Source organism: Lissotriton helveticus, chromosome 4_1 (genome assembly GCF_964261635.1).
Source record: "Lissotriton helveticus chromosome 4_1, aLisHel1.1, whole genome shotgun sequence".
NCBI lineage: Eukaryota > Metazoa > Chordata > Amphibia > Caudata > Salamandridae > Lissotriton > Lissotriton helveticus.
The window spans coordinates 2,140,560,262-2,140,578,864 of NC_136063.1; the positions used below are offsets into that span (position 1 = coordinate 2,140,560,262).

The 18,603-nt window shown below is 44.6% G+C and overlaps 1 protein-coding gene across 2 annotated transcripts in view; it reads left to right on the forward strand.

Annotated features, from left to right (window-relative positions):
• LOC144829578 (actin-binding protein WASF3-like) overlaps positions 1–18,603 on the forward strand; it is a 233,953-nt gene that overhangs the window by 97,760 nt on the left and 117,590 nt on the right. The gene's annotated exons all lie outside the window — the stretch shown is intronic.

Consider the following 18,603-nt stretch of genomic DNA (forward strand, 5'->3'; position numbering starts at 1 on the left):
TACCACATAGAAACTGGAGTAAGTGCTTGGCATGGTTTCATTATCAGCTCAGGAATAATCCTATTATTCCCTATTAGGGCTGACACTGTTAAACATTTACTCTGCTTCCCTTTGGGCTTTAGCAGGCGCACATATCCCTGTGATGAAAGATCTGTCCAAACAATGTTACACTTTCTTTTCTTTTGCAAATATTATATAAAAATACAGCAAACAATTTTTAATTCCATTTATCATATCAGGTAATTTCAGGTAATGTCGACTAGATTTTTGCAACTGGCGGATTCTGACTGCTGCCTCCATGTTGGTTCTTTCCTGAGGTCTGCTGCTCAGGGGCGTAGCACTATACATAGGGGCAGATTTATGAAGGCCTTGCGCCGCCGGTGCGTCATTTTTAACATGGGAAAAAGTGACGCTCCGGCGGCGCAAGGCCTTCATAAATCTGCCCCATAATTTGCTAATTTCTCTCATGATTTGCTTTGGTAAACCGCCCACTTTGTGAATTCGAATGAGTGAGATAACCTCACTGCTCAGTCAGTCAGATATCTTGGTTTAGCAATGTTAGCCATGAATTGTTCATTCAGTCATGTCATTTTTCATTCAATTTTAGAACTTACTGTACATTATATGGCTAAAAGCAAATCTACAGGGGGCCAGTATAGAAACAATAAAACCAAAATAAGCAACACATGCCTTTGGTGGAGCGACTTCAGAGCTCTAAATTCAGTCAGTCCCGCCCACAACCTCTTGCTAATATGGAAACTTGCCATTTACCATATGACCCCGTGCCTCGGGGACACAACTTTCCAGTCCTTGGTTTTCCTTTTACAAATCTTTGTTTTCATGTATTTTATCTGTTGAGTTCAAAATGAAACAAACCTATACTACAAGTCCCAAAATGCACTTGTATGGTAAATGGAAGCCTTGTACTGGGAATGAAAAGTCCTTGTCGTATGGAGTTGAATGGTAACCCAGGCAACAGGCCTCACTCCCAGGGGTTATATCATATCTGCTACATTCATTACTAAAAGCAACAAAAAAACGAAAAAAAAACACACTGCCACAGCTTCAGTGTTCTGCAAGTGTTCAAGACTGCATGCTACTCAGAAAAAGATGACCCATGAAGCTTTGTATGTTAAGAGAAAAAAAATCACCCTTCTTGCAGCTTGAACACAATGTTATTTACAGCTACCACGTGAGAAACAAGATACTCCTGTTTTCTCATTCCTTCTAGATACCGCTGTAATATAAAACTGTATCTCAAGTCCTTCAGTTAAAGTGAATCAGGACACCAACTCCCAGAATGCACTGGCTTGCTAAATGAAAGGCTAGGACTGCCCCTAATGACACGCAACTTTGTTATGAAATGAAAATGCACTAATATTTTGTCAAAAGTGGCGAAACAAACTCGACCACTAATGAATTAAATGAAGCGTGGGCTTAAATGAACCAGTAGGTGGCGCTAGACGCACGCCAAGACCGTACACATTGGCTGCCAAAGACCAGTGAGTTAGAAAGAATGATTTGGCTCAGGCAGACGAAGGGGTTAAGGGAGAAGAAAGGAGACAGTTTGACTTGCTGTTTGTATATATCCCTTTAAATTGTGTACCACTCTAGGGTTGCCTAAGAGTCTGACCCGTTAGCGTGCTTTTATTTTAGGTGTCACCAAGAACATATATGACAAACTGGTATGTGCATTTTTAGACTTTTATTTCCTTTCATTTTAGTACAGCACAGGACTCGAGTGACTATATGTTGTGCTGTTTTTGTAAGGTACATTTAGTAATTTCGTGGTACACGATTTTAACATTTTAGAAGAAAGAGGGAATGTTTTTTTGCCATCTTTTTGTTAGGCGCATATGGTAAAACAGGTCATTTAATGGCACGAAAATGTATATGGCGCGATTCGAAGGTGGGTGGTAATATGGAAGTCTAAAATCAGTAAAGACTCCAATTTATGGAGCCATTAAATTAGGAAATTTCCTCCACCGGAGGAGTTTTAAGAAAAAGTCAGGACCTAAGGGGCATATTTACAAGGGCTTTATCTCCGCAAACCAGCGCCCTATTTACAAGAGGGTGCTAACATGCATAATCGCATGTTAGCACCCTTTTTCCCCACGTCTCCCTTTGCATCTCCAATGAGATGCAAAGTGGTCGTTACTGGGCGTACCCCAGATGGACTACCTTGCAAATATCGCTGATGTTTACATTGCGATATTTACAAGGCAGCCCACATGATTTTAGCACACATTAGATTTTGGCGAAAACAGCTGTTTTCGCCATAATCTAACGTCTGCTAAAATCCTGACTTAGCCATCCCTAACATAGGGGGTGGATTATGCTGATACCACCCTGTGGGTCGTATCAGCAAGGTTATCGCCCTTTTGCAGGGAACATCGCTGGAAAACCAGCGATCTTCCCTGCAAAAGTGTGATAACCTCGCTATCTCTGGAATTTTTATCGTCCTGGAGTAACCCGTAGTTAATTACGCGCTACCAGGGCGATAAGTACCAGAGATAGCCTGCGATAATATAATTAGCGCTAAGCACGGCCAGCGATCATTATTGTTAATATGCCCCTAGATTCTCGACTCATTAACGTTTTGCGCTGGTTTGTAACACAAAAGTGATACAAACCAGAGCAAAAGGTTTATTTTGAATTTGCTTTCCAGCAGAAAACTTGCTTTTTGTTTTTGCTTTCACTTTATTTACCATTTTAGTACATTATATTGAAACAAACATGAGTGCTCACTGTCTTATCCGCAACAACATCACAATGGAAAATTGGTGATAAAAGTTAAAGCCAAGACCTCAGGAAGCCAGAGAGAAAACAAAAAAAAAATCAAATGTTAACATTCTTGATGTCAGTCCCGTTGGCCCGCCCGTCTCACATACGGAAAGTGTCAGTCCCCATCAACCCACCCCCTAGCCACGCCCACAGAAGCAGAAGAATTGTTTGGCGCCAGTGGGGGCATCGCACGGTGATACGTGAGCATTGACATCAATCAATCAATCAATCAGGGTTTGTAAAGCGCAGCTACTCATCTATGAGGGTCTCCAGGTGCTGGGAGGGTGGCAGGGGGAGGCTGCTGGTTTGACTGCGCTATGGTGTTCAGTGGCCTAGTTAGGGGGCGCGGTAGTGGGGACCACCACAGGCGGCACAAGTTTTGGGGGTGGCGGCCGGCCTCCCTCCCCCTGCTCTTACCTGCAGCCGTAAGAATCGGCAGCACCCTGCCCCCCCCAACCCAACCCTCCTGCTCTTACCTGCGGCCGTCGAGGCCGCATAAATACCCAGTAACACCCTCCTCCAACCCCCGCTCTGCAATCAGGCTGCCGCGGGCGGCAAATGCAGAGGCCGCCACGGGTGACCTAAGGCCTAGCTATGTCACTGATAGTGTTCAGTCGAAGAGCCAGGTCATGAGGTCCTTCCTGAATTGGGTCAGTGATGGGGATAGTCTGAGGTGGAGATGCAGGGAGTTCCAGGTCTTGGCGGTGGCGAGGTAGGAGAAGGATCTTCCTGTGGTTCTTGTCATGCAATGATAATATGGCACCACTGTGTCTATACTTTATGCCGTTCAGTCCTTTTCCTGGGGGTGTGGGCGGTCATCGACCTTAGGCTGTACACTTGTCCTGGGGCTGTTAACCATGTGCTTCAGCATTTGTTTAGCACATAACAATCAACGGTGTGGTCAGCTATTGCGGCTACCTTCCTTCCCTAAGCTGGGTTGATTCTTGGAACTCTGCGTAAGGCCTGTTCTCCTGGTGTTGTAGTGTTAGTGTATCACTCATGTTTTCATAATATCCTACGGATCTCTTGTTAGTATTCATTCGCTACCTAATCATATTTTTTTTATTTATTTGTTTATTTATGTATGTATTCATTTGATCACTACCCAAATACATGCTAGATCGCCTGGTGCTAGCTCAGCTGGAAGAGGCAGCAAGGGCGGGGTATTGTTAAAATAGATAGGGTTTTCCCTGTATTAAAGATGATCAGTCATAAAGAACAAAGGGGGTGGTGAAGTATTCCGTTTTTATGGAAGAAGATGAGAGAAAAGTAACCTGCCCAACTGCGTTTTGTGAATCTTGGAAATGTTCAAAAGCATGGCAGATAAAAATCTTAGTTTGCAAGCAGGTTGGTGAAATGAGAAAATTGGCCTAATGAATTCAGAGCTCTGCCCGAACGCTACTTTGTGGCAAATACTCATGACATGGTTCACAAAGGGCATCCGGACTCGTTGCGGACACGCCCTGCAGTTATGGGGGAGTTTCCTCACGCGGGGCAGAATCTCCGCAATAAAAATTCTCATTGAGGAGATTCCGCCCGGATTGCAGCAACTCCCCCACGACTGCATTAAGAATGTTTTGCTTTTATTGGGTGTCAGCTGGGATACACTGTGAATGGCTGAGGTTTTCACTTCAAGGTCCCAACTTCAGCTTTGTTAAAGTGCCTTGGTGTGCTGATTGGAACCACTTTGTTACACTGGTGCTGAACTGTAAAAGTCAAGCTGGTGGAACACCTCTACATAGAGCTGGGTTCTCCAAAGTCGGTCCTGGAGGGCTGATTTCAGGCCAGATTTTAGAATATCCCCATTTATATAAATGTATTTATCTTAAAAATGTAGCATGCCTCCGGACCTCCAATTAACGCACCGTATGGTATGCTTCAGTTCAGGTGATTCGAGTGGCTACTAAGGGTATACTGTAGGCTATTACCTGCCTTTGGTTTCCTGTACAATTTGGGCACCAATTTATAGCCTGATTCCTCCACAATCACATCACAATCAATCAATCAGGGAATGGTGAGCGCGCTACTCAGCCGTGAGGGTCTCAAGGCGCTGGGGGGGTGTGGTCCGCGGGTCTGTTTTGGCCGAAGAGCCAGGTCTTAAGGATCTATCTGAAGGTGTTCAGGGAGGGGGCGCATCTGATGTCTGACGGTAGCTCATTCCAGGTCTTGGCTACGATGTGAGAGAAGGATCTTCCACCTGGTCTAGATCTGTGGATGCACAGGGTTTCGGCCAGGGCGAGGTTGGAAGAACAGAGGTTTCTTTTGGGTACGTGGAAGTTGATTCTGTTGTTGAGGAATTTGGGTCAATTGTTGTGTAGGCCTTTGAAGGCATGAGTGAGGATTTTGAAGGTGACTATTTTCTCCAAGGAGAGCAAGTGGAGACTTCATAGTTGTTGGCAGATGTGTTTGTGCCGGGGGATTCCGAGGACGAGTCTGGTGGCAGCTTTTTGTATTGTCTGGAGTTTGCGAAGTAGGGACTTGTTGATGCCGGCGTAAAGTGTGTTTCCATAGTCCAGTCTGCTGGTGATTAGTGCGTGGGTGACTGTCTTCCTTGACTCCGGGGGGGGATCCATTGGAAGGTCTTGCGGAGGATGCGGTGGATGTTGAAGCAGCTGGAGGTGACGGTGTCGACCTGTCGGTTCATGGTGAGTGACAAGTCAAGTAAGATGACGGAGTTTTTGGCATGGTCCGAGGGGGGGGGGCTGGTCTCCCGAGGGTGGTTCCAAGGCCGAGGACTCTGTATTCTCGACGTTGAGCTTCAGGCAGCTGTTGGTCATCCATACTGCAGCGTCTTGCATTCCTTTCTGGAAGCTGAGTTTGTTGGTGGTGGGATCTTTGGTGAGGGAGAGGATAAGCTGGGGGTCATCAGCGCAGGATACGATGTTGAGGCCGTGTTGTCAGACGATGGCTGCGAGGGGGGTCTAGTAGAGATTGAAGAGGGTAGGGCTCAGTGATGATCCTTGTGGGACTCCGCAGGTGATTCTCGTGGGATTGGAGATGAAATGTGGCAGCCTGATCCTTTGGCTTCTTCCGGTGAGGAATGATCTGATTCCATTCAGGGCTGTTCCTTGAATGATGGCGTTGTGTAGTCTGGCGATTAGTGTGCGGTCTGAGACGTTGTCGAAGGCCGCTGATAGTTTGAGTAGGATGACGGCTGCGGAGTGACCTTGGTCCAGGCGGGTGCGGATGTCATCTGTAGCGGTGAGTAGGGCGGTCTCGGTGCTGTTGTTACTTTGGAATTCGGATTGGGACAGGTAGATAATGGCGTTATCTTCAATGAATCGTGTCAGTTCTCTGTTGACTGTTTTCACCGCAACCTTGGCTGTGAAGCGGAGGAGCGAGATAGGCCGGTAGTTCTTAAGGTCGGTGGGGTCAGATATAGGCTTCTTAAGCAGTGGCCTGACTTCTGTGAGCTTCCAGTCGTCTGGGAAGGTGCCAGTTTTGAAGGTGGTGTTGATGGTACTTCGTAGTTCGGGTGTGATGACGGCTGCGGGTATGTGGTTGATGAAGTTGTCGTAGAGGTTTTTGATTTTGAGGTGGAAGTAGGTTCCAAGCTTGTCGCAGAGGTCTTGGGATGGGGTGATGGCTGTGGCTTCAGTGCATGGGTTGGTGAATTCCTGAATGACACTGAAGAGTTCCTTTGAGTTGGTGGAGTTGTCGAGGATTTTGTTGTGGATGAAGTTCCTCTTGGTGGTTCTGATTTGGTTGTGGTAGTCCGTCATGGCGTCCTTGTAGGTGTAGTAGTTTTCGGTTGTCTTGGTGTTACTCCAGTTCTTCTCTAGGCGTCTGCAGGTGCGCCTGTTTTTTTTTAGATCGGTGGTAAACCAGGTGGCTTTTTAGGGGCATTGTTTGTCGGGGTTCCGCAGTGGGGCGAGTTCTTCTGCGCAGATGAAGATCCAGGTGTGTAGTTCTCTGGCTGCGATGTTTGCATTGGATGCATAGGTGCGGCTGTCTCTGGTCAGGGTGGAGTTGTTCATCGGTAACCCTGCTCCAGTTCCTTCGTGGTGGGTGTAGGGGTGGTTTGGGTGCCTTGGACTTGTCGACGGTGAAGTGTACGCAGTGGTGGTCAGTCCATGGTGGTTGTGTTGTGTGGCTGAAGTGGACGCTGTTTCCTGCAACGAAGATGGGGTCGAGGGTGTGTCCTGCTCTGTGGGTCGATATGTTCCCAGCTCATATTCCATGTGAATTCAAATTTATTTGACATCCTCCTTACTGCACTGTCAGATGATAAACAGGTAATTGATTAATCTGCCCCTTAATACCACTTTCTCAATATCCTGGACCAAATTGGGTGCCATGGACACCTGCTCCTCCCACCAGCCCATCAACAGGTTGGCACAACTGGGGGCGAAGCATGTGCCCATCGCAGACCTCAGAATCTGTCTGTACAGAATCCTGTTAAAGAGAATAAAATTATTATTCAAACGGTAAATCATCATATTAAGCAACATTGTGGTATGGGCATATTAACAAATGGGCCTTGCTCTTATAAATTGTTCACATGCAGTTACCCCATCCTGATGTTGTAGACAGGGAGCTCACATCAAGTGTCACTAGTAAAAGTTTTCTTCCAAATGAATGGCCTCAATCCTTTTCAGGAAATCCTTGGTGTCTTTAATGTTGAGATGGTAATGTGCACGCTAATGGTCTCAAAAAGTGATCAATACACTGAAATGTGATCTATCTCTGGAGGACACAATTGTCCTACCAGGAAGATGAGCTAAAGATCTGTGCACATTAGGCAGCAAGTAAAACACTGGCAGCCGAGGGGGATTGTTCTTTAAATAATGATAATCTTCATATTCAATCAAACCTTCATCTTTCTAAGTACTGAGAACCTTCCAGTTTTTTTCAATTGTGTTCTTGTATTCAACATGACTAATGACCTCATAGCATCACTTGTCATCAAGTTGTCGCTGGGCATCTGCTAAATACATCTCTAAGGGCATGATGACAATATTTCCTCCCTTGTCAGCAGGTTTATCACTATCTCTTTATCATTGGCAAGAGAATCAATCGCCTTGCTTTGGCACCACATGACATTCCCTCTCCTTGTTGTTCTTGTATGTATTTTTTTATCTCAGTTTCCTAAAATCAGATACCGCTATCTTCTGAAAGGCGTCAAACATATCAAATGTTAAAATCAGTGTAAATTTGGACTTGGGCTTAAAATTACTGCAAGCATTTGTATCACACACAATACCCAGCTCATCAAATATACTTTCAAGACTCTTGAATTCTGTGTCCCCATCGTCTTGGAGTTTCATTCAAGGTGGTAAAATGCTAAGATTACAAAGTCGTGTGAGTTCAGCCTGGGCCACTTGCTCTTTCTGGTTGGTCTCCATACCTTTCTCAGGAGACAGATTTGTTCTAAAAAAGGTGCAGGTCTACTTTCACATTCTGAGGCACTTGTTTCACGTGTATCTCATATGTCAGATGCTTCCACTGTGTCCCCACTTACACTAATTCCCTTCTTTTCTGCACAATTGTATAACCCTCAGTACCCCTGACTGTGCCATAGGTGTTATCAAACTTTTTATTGAAAGTCAGAATTCATCCCCTTTCATAGTCATGGAGATCTCACGCATATTTCCATTTTTGACAAATGTTAATTTTACCTTCCAGTTGATCCAATCTTTTTTCATTTCCACTTTGAACTTTGCAATCTGATCTTGTTCTTTCTGTAAGCAGTCTTTGATGTCAAATTTTGCCCCAAGCATTTAATGGTTTGTGTTGTAAAAGTTGCGTCGTACAGGAACTGTGTGGTAAAAGTTGCGTTGTAAAGGATGTTTCCCCTTTCCACTACTTTCTCAATTCAATTTTGTACAGCATTTCCAATCTCCCCAGTTGCCGTGTATTGTTGGACTTGAGTTGACTCCTTCAGCCAAATCGCTGCTTTTGTTGCTGGATGCCGAAAAGAAAGCTTTAGCGCCCAGCGCCTTCTGGGCATCCAGCTTGGACACTATGATAATGAGCTGTTGTTTCCAGTTAAAAATTAGATATGATATGATACAGATTTATAGAGCGCACTAAAACCCGTATGTACCAAAGCACTGAAGTGAGACAGACTGATCAACAAAGGCCCAGCAACCGAGAAATCATTGAGTCTATGATGAAAAAAGCCAGGTTTTCAGAATTTTTAAAAAGACGTAAAGGAGTCTGCTTCAGAGATATGGGTAGCTAGGTTGTGCCACAGTCTGCAGTGGCTACCGAGAAGGAACGCCCTCCTCATCCAGCTTGTTGCAGCACGATGATCTGAGAGGCCTACTAGGAGTGTACCAATTAAATATTGCACTCAGTTGGCTAGAGCCTTTCTGGTGCAAAGTCAAAAAGACTGTACACCGAGCTTTGAAGGAGATTTGTTTCCTAACTGGCAGCCAGTGGAGGGAGCGGTTCCCATGTTGACAGAGAACCGTTTGGGAATGTTTAAGATAAGGCAGGCAGCTGAGTTCTGCTCAACCTGAAGTTTATTAAGGGAAGAACTGCTGATGTTAAGGTACAGTGTGTTACAATAACCCAGCCACGAGGTGACATGGGCAATGATAACTGATTGGTGCAGTTCTGATGGGATTTAAGGAAATATCTTTTCAAAGTCCTTATAATATGGAAACAAGTACTAGTAGTACTCAGAGACCTGAACTACCACTTCGAGAACGCCAACGACAGCAACTCCACCACCCGAAAACCTCGCCAACCTCGGACTCAAACTGCTCGTCATGACTCCCACCCACTCCGCCGGACACACGCTCGACGCCATCTTTTCCACCAACAACCACATCACCTTCAGCCACACTACCGAGCTCCACTGGACCCACCATCTCTGTATCCACATCACCTACTAAAACCCACCACGCACCACTGCCCATAACGGATCCCCCACCGCAGCTGGAACAAGGTCACCGAAGACCAGCTAATCACCACCCTCGCCCGAGACTCACCAACCGACACCACTGACACCGACACAGCCGCCCGCAACCTCAGGCAGTGGATTGAGGACTGCGCCAACACCCTCGCCCCGATCATGAAACCCTCAACTAGAAGCACTGACAGAAAGGCTAGCTGATTCACCACCGAACTCCAGGAATCAAAGCGGACTTGCCGAAGACTCGAGAAAAAGTGGTGCCACGAACAGACACAGGACAACCACGCAGCCCTCAAGAACGCCAGCCGCAAGCACCACCAACTCATTCGAGCCACCAAAAAGACCTCCTTCAAGGAACGCATTGACAGCAACGTGCACAAAAGCAAAGAGCTTTTCAACATCGTGAAGGAACTCTCCAACCCAGCTCCAGCTCCAACGACATCTCACCGTCGCAAGACCTATGCGACTCCCTAACCACCTTCTTTCACTGCAAAATCGCAGACATCCACGACAGCTTCAACGCCCAGACCCTCCCGAAAGTCACTGACACCACAGACTCACTGCCCCCCAGCCACACCAACCTCCTGCTCTCCTGGACCCACATCAACGACGACGACACCATTAAAATCATGAACACCATCCACTCCGGCTCACCATCCGAACCCTGCCCTCATCACATCTTCAACAAAGCGAGCTCCATCATCGCACCCCAACTCTGGAAGACCATCAACAGCTCCCTCGAGACTGCCACCTTCCTGGAAAGCTGAAAGCACGCTGAGATCAACGCCCTACTTAAGAAACTCAAGGCGGATCCAAAGGACCTCAAGAACTTCCGGCCCATCTCCCTGCTCCCGTTCCAGGCAAAAGTAATCAAGAAGATCGTCAACATTTCCTCAAGGAGAACAACACCCTGGACCCGTCCCAATCCAGTGTCCGCAGCAACCACAGCATCGAAACTGCCACCGCGACATCAGGAACCTGCTGGATAATGGCAAAACCGCGGCCCTCATCCTCCTGGACCTCTCGGCCGCCACACCCTATGTACACGCCTCCACAACGCAGGTATCCACAACAAAGCCCTGGACTGGATCACCTCCTTCTTTACTGACAGAACCCAGAGGGTTCACCTCCCTCCATTCCGATCCGAAGCCACCAAGATCTTCTGCGGCGTACCCCAAGGATCATCCCTCAGAGCCCAACCCTTTTCAACGTCTACATGGCACCGCACGCCAACATCTTCTGATCACACAACCGCAACATCGTCTCTTACGCCGATGACACCCAGCTGATCCTCTCCCTCACCAAGGACCCTGCCATCGCCAAAACCAACCTCCACGAAGGAATGAAGGTCGTCGCCGACTAGATGAAGAACAGTGGGCTGAAACTGAACTCAGACAAGACAGAGGTCCTCATCCTCGGCTCCGCCCCTTCTGCCTGGGATGACTCTTGGTGGCCGACCTCACTGGGATCCGCACCGACACCAACCAACCACGCACGCAACCTGGGGTTCATCCTGAACTCATCGCTCTCAATGACCCAGCAAGTCAACACTGTCTCCTCCTCCTGCTTCAACACCCTCCGCGTGCTACGCAAGATCTACAGATGGATTCTCACTGAAACCAGAAGGACAGTCACCCAGGCCCTCGCCAGCAGCAGACTGGACTACGGTAACGCCCTCTACGCAGGAACCACGGCCAAACTCCAGAAAAGACTACAATGCATACAGAATGCCTCGCACGCCTCATCCTCGACATCCCCCGCCACACCCACATCACAACTCACCTGAGAGACCTACACTGGCTCCCAGTCAACAAGAGGATCACCTTCAAGCTCTTCACCCACGCTCATAAGTCACTCCACAACACCGGACCAGTATAACTCAACCAACGACTCACCTTCTACACCACAAACTGCCAGCTTTGCTCCGCCGACCTCACCCTCGCCAACGTTCAGCGCATTCACAGGACGACTACCGGCGGCAGATCATTCTCCTACCTTGCCGCCAAGACATGGAACACCCTCCCCACCCACCTGCGGCAGACATGCTGACCTTCAGGAGACATCTCAAGACCTGGCTGTTCGAGCAGTAGCTGCACCCCCTCCTCCCCTCAGCGCCGCAAGACCCTCACGGGTGATTAGTGCGCTCTACAATGTTTGATTGATAGATTGATTGAATGATTGAATAGTATGACTAGCCTGCGTGTCAAAACTCAAGGTATTATCAAAAATGACATTGAGATTTTTAGCGGACTTAACTGGAGTGGGGAGCGGTCCACAGGCTTCCGTCCACAAGATGTTAGACCAGATAGAGTCTTGAGAACTGAACAATAGCACCTCAGTCTTGTCTGTAATAAGCTTCGAGAGTTGCCTCTCATCCAGCTACTGATGGTAGACATACACTGGTTGAATTTCTCTACAACTGAGGACAGGTTGTTGGAAATGGATTCGATAATTTGAGTATTATCTGTGTAAGATAGCACTTGAAACCCAAGTGAACGCACCAATTCAGCCAGTGGGTTCACATACAGATTAAAGAGGGTCTGGGTCATGGACAAGCCCTGAGGCACCACTCATGGAAGGCTTAACACCTTTGCTCTAAAACTACCACAGCTGACAGTTTTCACCCTATTGGATGAAAAAGAGTAGAGAAGCTGCAAGGCGGTCATTAAACCCAGCTTTCTGCAGATATTGAACCATCCATACGGGCAAAACGGTATTAAATACTGCAGACAGATCAAGCATTACCAAGACAGCCTCCCTGCCCTGATCGATCTGGCATTGAATACTGTCTGCTGCCACAATAAGGGCAGTCTCGGTGCTTTGGCCAGTCCGAAACACATTTTGAGATGGGTCAAGTATACCATGGATTTCCATCATTTTGACCAGTTCTTGATTGATAACCTATTCTAGGATCTTAGCAGGAGCTGGCAACAGAGAGAAAGGGCGGAGATTGTTCATATCGTCAGGATCCGAGTTTGGTTTCTTGAGAAGCTGATTGAAGCATGTGATTAAACACCTTCTGCAGAAAATTAGCAATAAGGTCCAGAGCTAGTTGTAATGGTCTGGGCATACAGGGTTCGGAAGGGGATCCTGATTTTAAGCTCAACAATAAATCCTTGGTTTGCTGGTTGGCAATAGGGGGGAATCATGAGATGATATTATCTGAAGGGCAGGTGGTGGGATTGTCAAGAAGGGGATCATTTGCCAAAGGCACATTGAAGGCTGAAACAAATTTGAGAATTTTATCCCGAAAGTAGAGTACTACTTTGTCACAAAATTCGTGAGAGGAATTGAACGATTGCTAAGAGGGTAAATTGGACCTCCTCCTTCACTGCCTTGAACAACTGCTTAGAAGAACTATTATCAGATCTAATTTTATCTGTGAATAAGGATGCTTTAGCCCGCCCAATGGTCTGTTTGTAACCCAAAAGAAGGGCTTTATGCTTCTCTTTTTCCCCTTAGGCATGGGTTAGACTTCCATTTAATTTTGGCTGCTTCATTCCTGCCTAAGGATCTTAAGTTCTCTGGAAAACCAAGGTGCAGAGGGCTTACATCTGGTTGCAGTCTTAACTTTGAGGGGCGCTACAATGTCCAAAGCTGCATTGAGCCCGGCTCCCACAGTACATGCAAACGGGCTAACATGTTTGGCAATAGCGGTTTAAGGGCCTATTCCAGGCTTTCCGAGGTGAGCTTGCTTAAATTCCTGCAACATGTGTGTGCAACATATGGGGGCAGAGCATGTACCAAATGCGGAGCGGGAGAGAGGACTTTAAAGAGAATCACCTGATAATCTACCCATCTTAGGGGTTGAAATCCCTCAATAGCCACGTCATGAGGGTTGGTAAAAATCCCATCAAAAGTATGGTCTGCAGAATGGGTAGAAGATTTTACCAACTGGCCAAACTCTAAATTTGACATTAGTTCAAATAAAGAGGCACAGTCTTTACAAGATAAATCATTAAAATGAAAACTGAAGTTCCCTAAGATAGTGAATTGAGAGTGCAGGTTAGGTTCCAGGGTCTGGCACCAGACTTCAGGGAAATTGACCCGTGTGCCCAGAGGGCGATATACCAGGAGACCTGAAAAGCTGTACATGGCCGAGAGTTTAAGCCTAAAGGGCTATCTCCAAGGAGGTCCCTGTACTCTTGCCCAAGGGGAAACAGTATTGAAATCCTTTATACTATGGCACTCTATCACCGAGTTACTCGAGGTTGTCAATTATATATATATATATATATATATATATATATATATATATATATATATATATATATATATATATATATATATATATATATATATATATATATATATATATATATATATATGATATATAGGTAGATCAATAAATCAATAGCATATAAGGTAATGAGTGCATGCTTCAGGGTTTATTTTTCTTTAATAACACATATCTGTCACAATGTGTTATTTGATTATAGCACATGGATCGTTAAGTGCTTCACTACTGAAATATTGGAGGACAAAAAAAATATAAACGTTAAAAGAAATAATTGTAAACGTTATTTATTTGCAAAGAAAAATGGAATTTCTGCGTATGTAAATGTTTATCCATGCACGTACATGTTTGTCTTTATATAGTACAATTTATACCTCTAGATTATTATGTATATGCGTAATATTTTTACATCTTCAAGTATGTAACCTTTTATGTGTGGGTATGTAACTATATATTTATATATTTTCCACCTACTGCAGAGAAAAAAAATGTTTACAACTCTCCCTAAACCACTACTCCATGACTCATCCTATACCTCTCTCAAACTATCCCCCTACCTCGACGCTCATGCATCTCAAACCTCTCATACTACTATGTCCCAAATTATCCTTTCCAAACTCAATGCTATTCTTCCAATGAACAGGTGCACATGTCTACCACTCCCAATAGCAATTTATATTCTCACTCCACTAATTCACCGCTAATCCATCTTGGATTCCATAGTAGCGTGCTACCTGCTAAAGAGCTTCTATGCCTCATCAGGGTAGTAAGCACTACATAAATACAATTACAATTCAAAAGTATGCTCCAGTATACAGGCGTTTGTACCAGATGATGAGAGCATAATTGTAACATATGCTAGTTTAAAAGGCTTAGGAGCTATGTTAATTCAAAGAAGGCAAGGAGTAGAACAGTTGATTGTTCGTGCACTGTTTTGTCTGAGAGGATCGGAGTTTAACTTCTACCTGATCAAGAGAGAAGCAATGCTATTTTTTGGGCACTGAATATGTTAAGGAATTTAGTGCAGAGAGCCACATTTGAAGTTCATTCTGCCCACAAGCCTTTGAAGGATTTGTTTATGAAGAAGGGTCTTGATTCACTTTCTTTTAGACTAAGTGTGTAGGTTATTGCTTTTGAAGAGTTCTACTAGCAGGTAGAATACCTACCTGGAATAGAAAATGTATTAGCAGATTCTTTGTCCTGGTTAGAAGCATGCAATATCAATTATATGTTCAAGATGATGGTCAAGATGAGTTTACTGAGGGCGTTTTGAGTGTATGTGTGGTCACAATGGTTGCTGTGGCTAAAGAGGAGTGGAAATTACTGGAGAATGATTCTATTTCATCAAAAGTAATGGTATTTCGAATAAGTCATGTTCCTTAGAGAAAGATGAACTGTCTACTGATAATGGCATTTTGTTGAGTGGGACCAGACTAGTACTTCCTAAAGGTCTGAGTGTAAATTGGTAACTTTAGCCCATGAATGCTATAGAAAGGTTACAAGCTAATTTTTGATGGCTAGGGATACAAACAGAAGGGGGAACATCGTTTACAACACGGTGTTTACACCGCACTACCGTAACACCGCTGCCATTACAACGCAAGTCGTTACTACGACTTGCGCTGGATGGCGCTGTTGGTTAAGGAATATTGTAATTTTATATTCCAACACCTTCTCTACTGTTACGTGGACTGGTGTTGGAATATAAAATTATAATATTCCACAATCCGCGCCCTCCAACGCAAGTCGTTGTAACGACTTGTGTTGTAATGGCAGCGTTGTCAAGTACCACGATCTAAAAGATCGCGTTGTACTGACATACATCCAAACAGAAGTAGAACAAACTGTTAAAGGATGTATTTTGTGCAACATATTGATCAGCCCTCAGGTGCCTAAGCTGTCTAGAAAGCTTTCAATTCTTCAATGGGATGAAATGTCCATAGACCTAGTGAGACCGTTGAAAGCCGAACATCCTACACTCTATCTTATAGTGTTACTTGATCTCGATTCAGTGTGGATTTGGGTAACGTGTGTACATATCTCTTCTACAGAAATTATGGGAGAGGTTTTCAAAAGAGAATACAAGATTGAATAATGTGGGACATAAAGAATTCCGATTAATGGTTTACAGGAGGAAGGACAACAGCTTGCTTATGTCCCTTCAAGAAGGAAGTGAGCTAGTCTAGAATTGTATTATAGATACCATGCTGGTGCTTCCTCGTAATCCTTGAGAGATGGTATTAAAGGCTGCTGAGAGGCCCAAATGAATCAGCGCTGCAACGCTACTTTGATCATGAATGAATTTTAGATGGGTCATAGCAGATAGTAATATAACTTCAGCACCGTAATAACCATAGAAGCCAGCTTTAGCAGTATCTAAAAGGTTATATGTGTCGATAAACCTGGAGATCTGGAGAGTCTCCTCCCTTACTGAGGCCCCGATTCACAGAACTAAATTAAGACAAAATCCTAAACTTACTACCATTTCGGTATTCACAGAAGGCACTTACTCATTTTGGTATTCACAGAAGGCACTTACTCATTTCGGTATTCATAGAAGTTAGGAGTCCTAACTTTAGGACTCCTAAACGGAGAAAAATCCTAACTTTAAGACTTTCGGTACACACAGAAGGCATTTAGGAATTCTAAAGTTAACCCCTTCGATGCTCATGACGGAACGGTTCCGTCATGAGCGTCGGTTGGCCTGTGCTCATGAAGGAACCATTCCGTCATGAGCCCGTTGGCTCATTAGAACATTCAGCACAGCGCGAAAATTCGTGCCGCGCTGAAGCGGTTAAGATTCCTAACTTCTGTGAATACCGAAATGAGTAAGTGCCTTCTGTGAATACTAAAATGGTAGTAAGTTTAGGATTTTGTCTTAAGTTTGTTCTGTGAATCGGGCCCTGACAAATTAGCCACAAATAGTTGCTGGGAAGGGAGGGTCAGCTAAAGGGTTTTTGGCAGAGATACTAGTATAGCTTGTTCCCAATTAGAAGGAACCTAACATAGTCAAAGCAAAAGTTAACAAGGTTGCATAAGTCAGCAACAAGAGTCTCTCTAGCAAGATGTGCGATCTAAGGGTTGCTGCAGTGAAATGTAAGAATCCTATACTGCGCTGTGAGTATTGTGCATTAACCCTGATGATCATGAATGTACTAAACTCTTGCTCCTTGAATTCATTAGTGCATTTTTGGGACAGTTTCTGGTTGAAGGTTCCCCTTTGTCACCATTGACCTTGTTAGGTTTGGTACCTCTTTCTATGCCGTTTCATGTTGAGATCACACGCCTGGATCATGGTTGTGCCATTTGTTGTCAACAGTGGTAGTACATTTCTTGCGGCAGGTTGTGTTTCCCAAGGCATCTCATCCACATTCACCTTGTATGGATGGGGCTGCGGCTTCCAATTAAGTTCATGTGTAATATGTGAATAGCATGTAGTATTTTAATACTGTACTTATTTTCAGGCTGTTGTAGAAGTCTACAAGAACAACTAAATGGGTTGACTTGCAGTGCAAGGTCATTAGTAGACCTAGTATAATTTCAGTAGTGTACTGGCAGTCTTGCTATGAATCACATCTGACAACCATGAATTTGTCACTGCTTTAGAAAGACCTTCAATTACAGCTGGCCAAACTATCATCTAAATGGTCCTTAGTATACTTTGTAGTTTTGTATCCCACCCTATTTGGCCCTTTTCCAATTTAAGGCAATAAGGACAGGTTTGTTGGTCCAAATGGTGCCATGTACACATTATCATTTGTGATGTTGGATGATGAGTTTCTGACCACAGTTGATTTTAATATATGTGGTGTCTGTACGTTTGCTAGTTGTATGTGTTCTTTGCATGATATGAATTCGTTGTTGGACTGATTTCTTACCCCAAGTGGCCTCTATATAAATTACAGCAGAGTAGAAATCTCTGCTGACCACAAGCAGTCATATTGACATTTTTGTTAGTTTAAACAGGCTGTGTGATCACAAGTGATTTTAACACATATGTATACATTTTTTTCCACAAAAGCAGAACGCCCAGATGAAGGAATAGAAGTGGATTTCAGCCTTATAATCGGTGAGTTCTGTATTCAGATGTCACCGACTATTAGGCTGCAAACTATGGCGAGTACACCTTTCCACTCCATCCTTTGCGTTTAGATTAATTAAAAAAAAATATATTATGTTACCATATCTTGTGTGCACAGTATAGGATATTATACTGTGCTTTGTCTACATTTTTGGTTTGGATATTTATACATTACTAATGCCTAAAAGCAACACATTTCCATCCTGTAACTGCAGATGCTTTAAAACACTGTAATCATTGAGTAATTTTCTTAATGTGAGGTTATTGGTGTCATGCACTTTTACACCCTAACACATGATGATGTGGAATAGTTTAGTAGACCCTCCTTCAGAGCTAGTGCTAGATGGTCTTGTTAAATATGCAGGTAAGCGCTAGACCACACATTTAACACTTCTCTTTAATTTAAAACAATGCCTAGCAGTTAGCACCGGCAGTGAGTTGGTGCTAATGCTTCACCAATAAATGTGGAAAATCCTGCAGAAACGTAGGGCCGAATTCACAAAGGCAATCTGAGACAAGAGAATCCCCGACTCGCGCCGGATGAAGTGTAATAAATGGGCCTGAACTCAATTTTTACAAAAAAGAACATTAGGAAGGTGAGATACATGGTAGAGGAGGTCATTAAAATCAGTTTGGGCA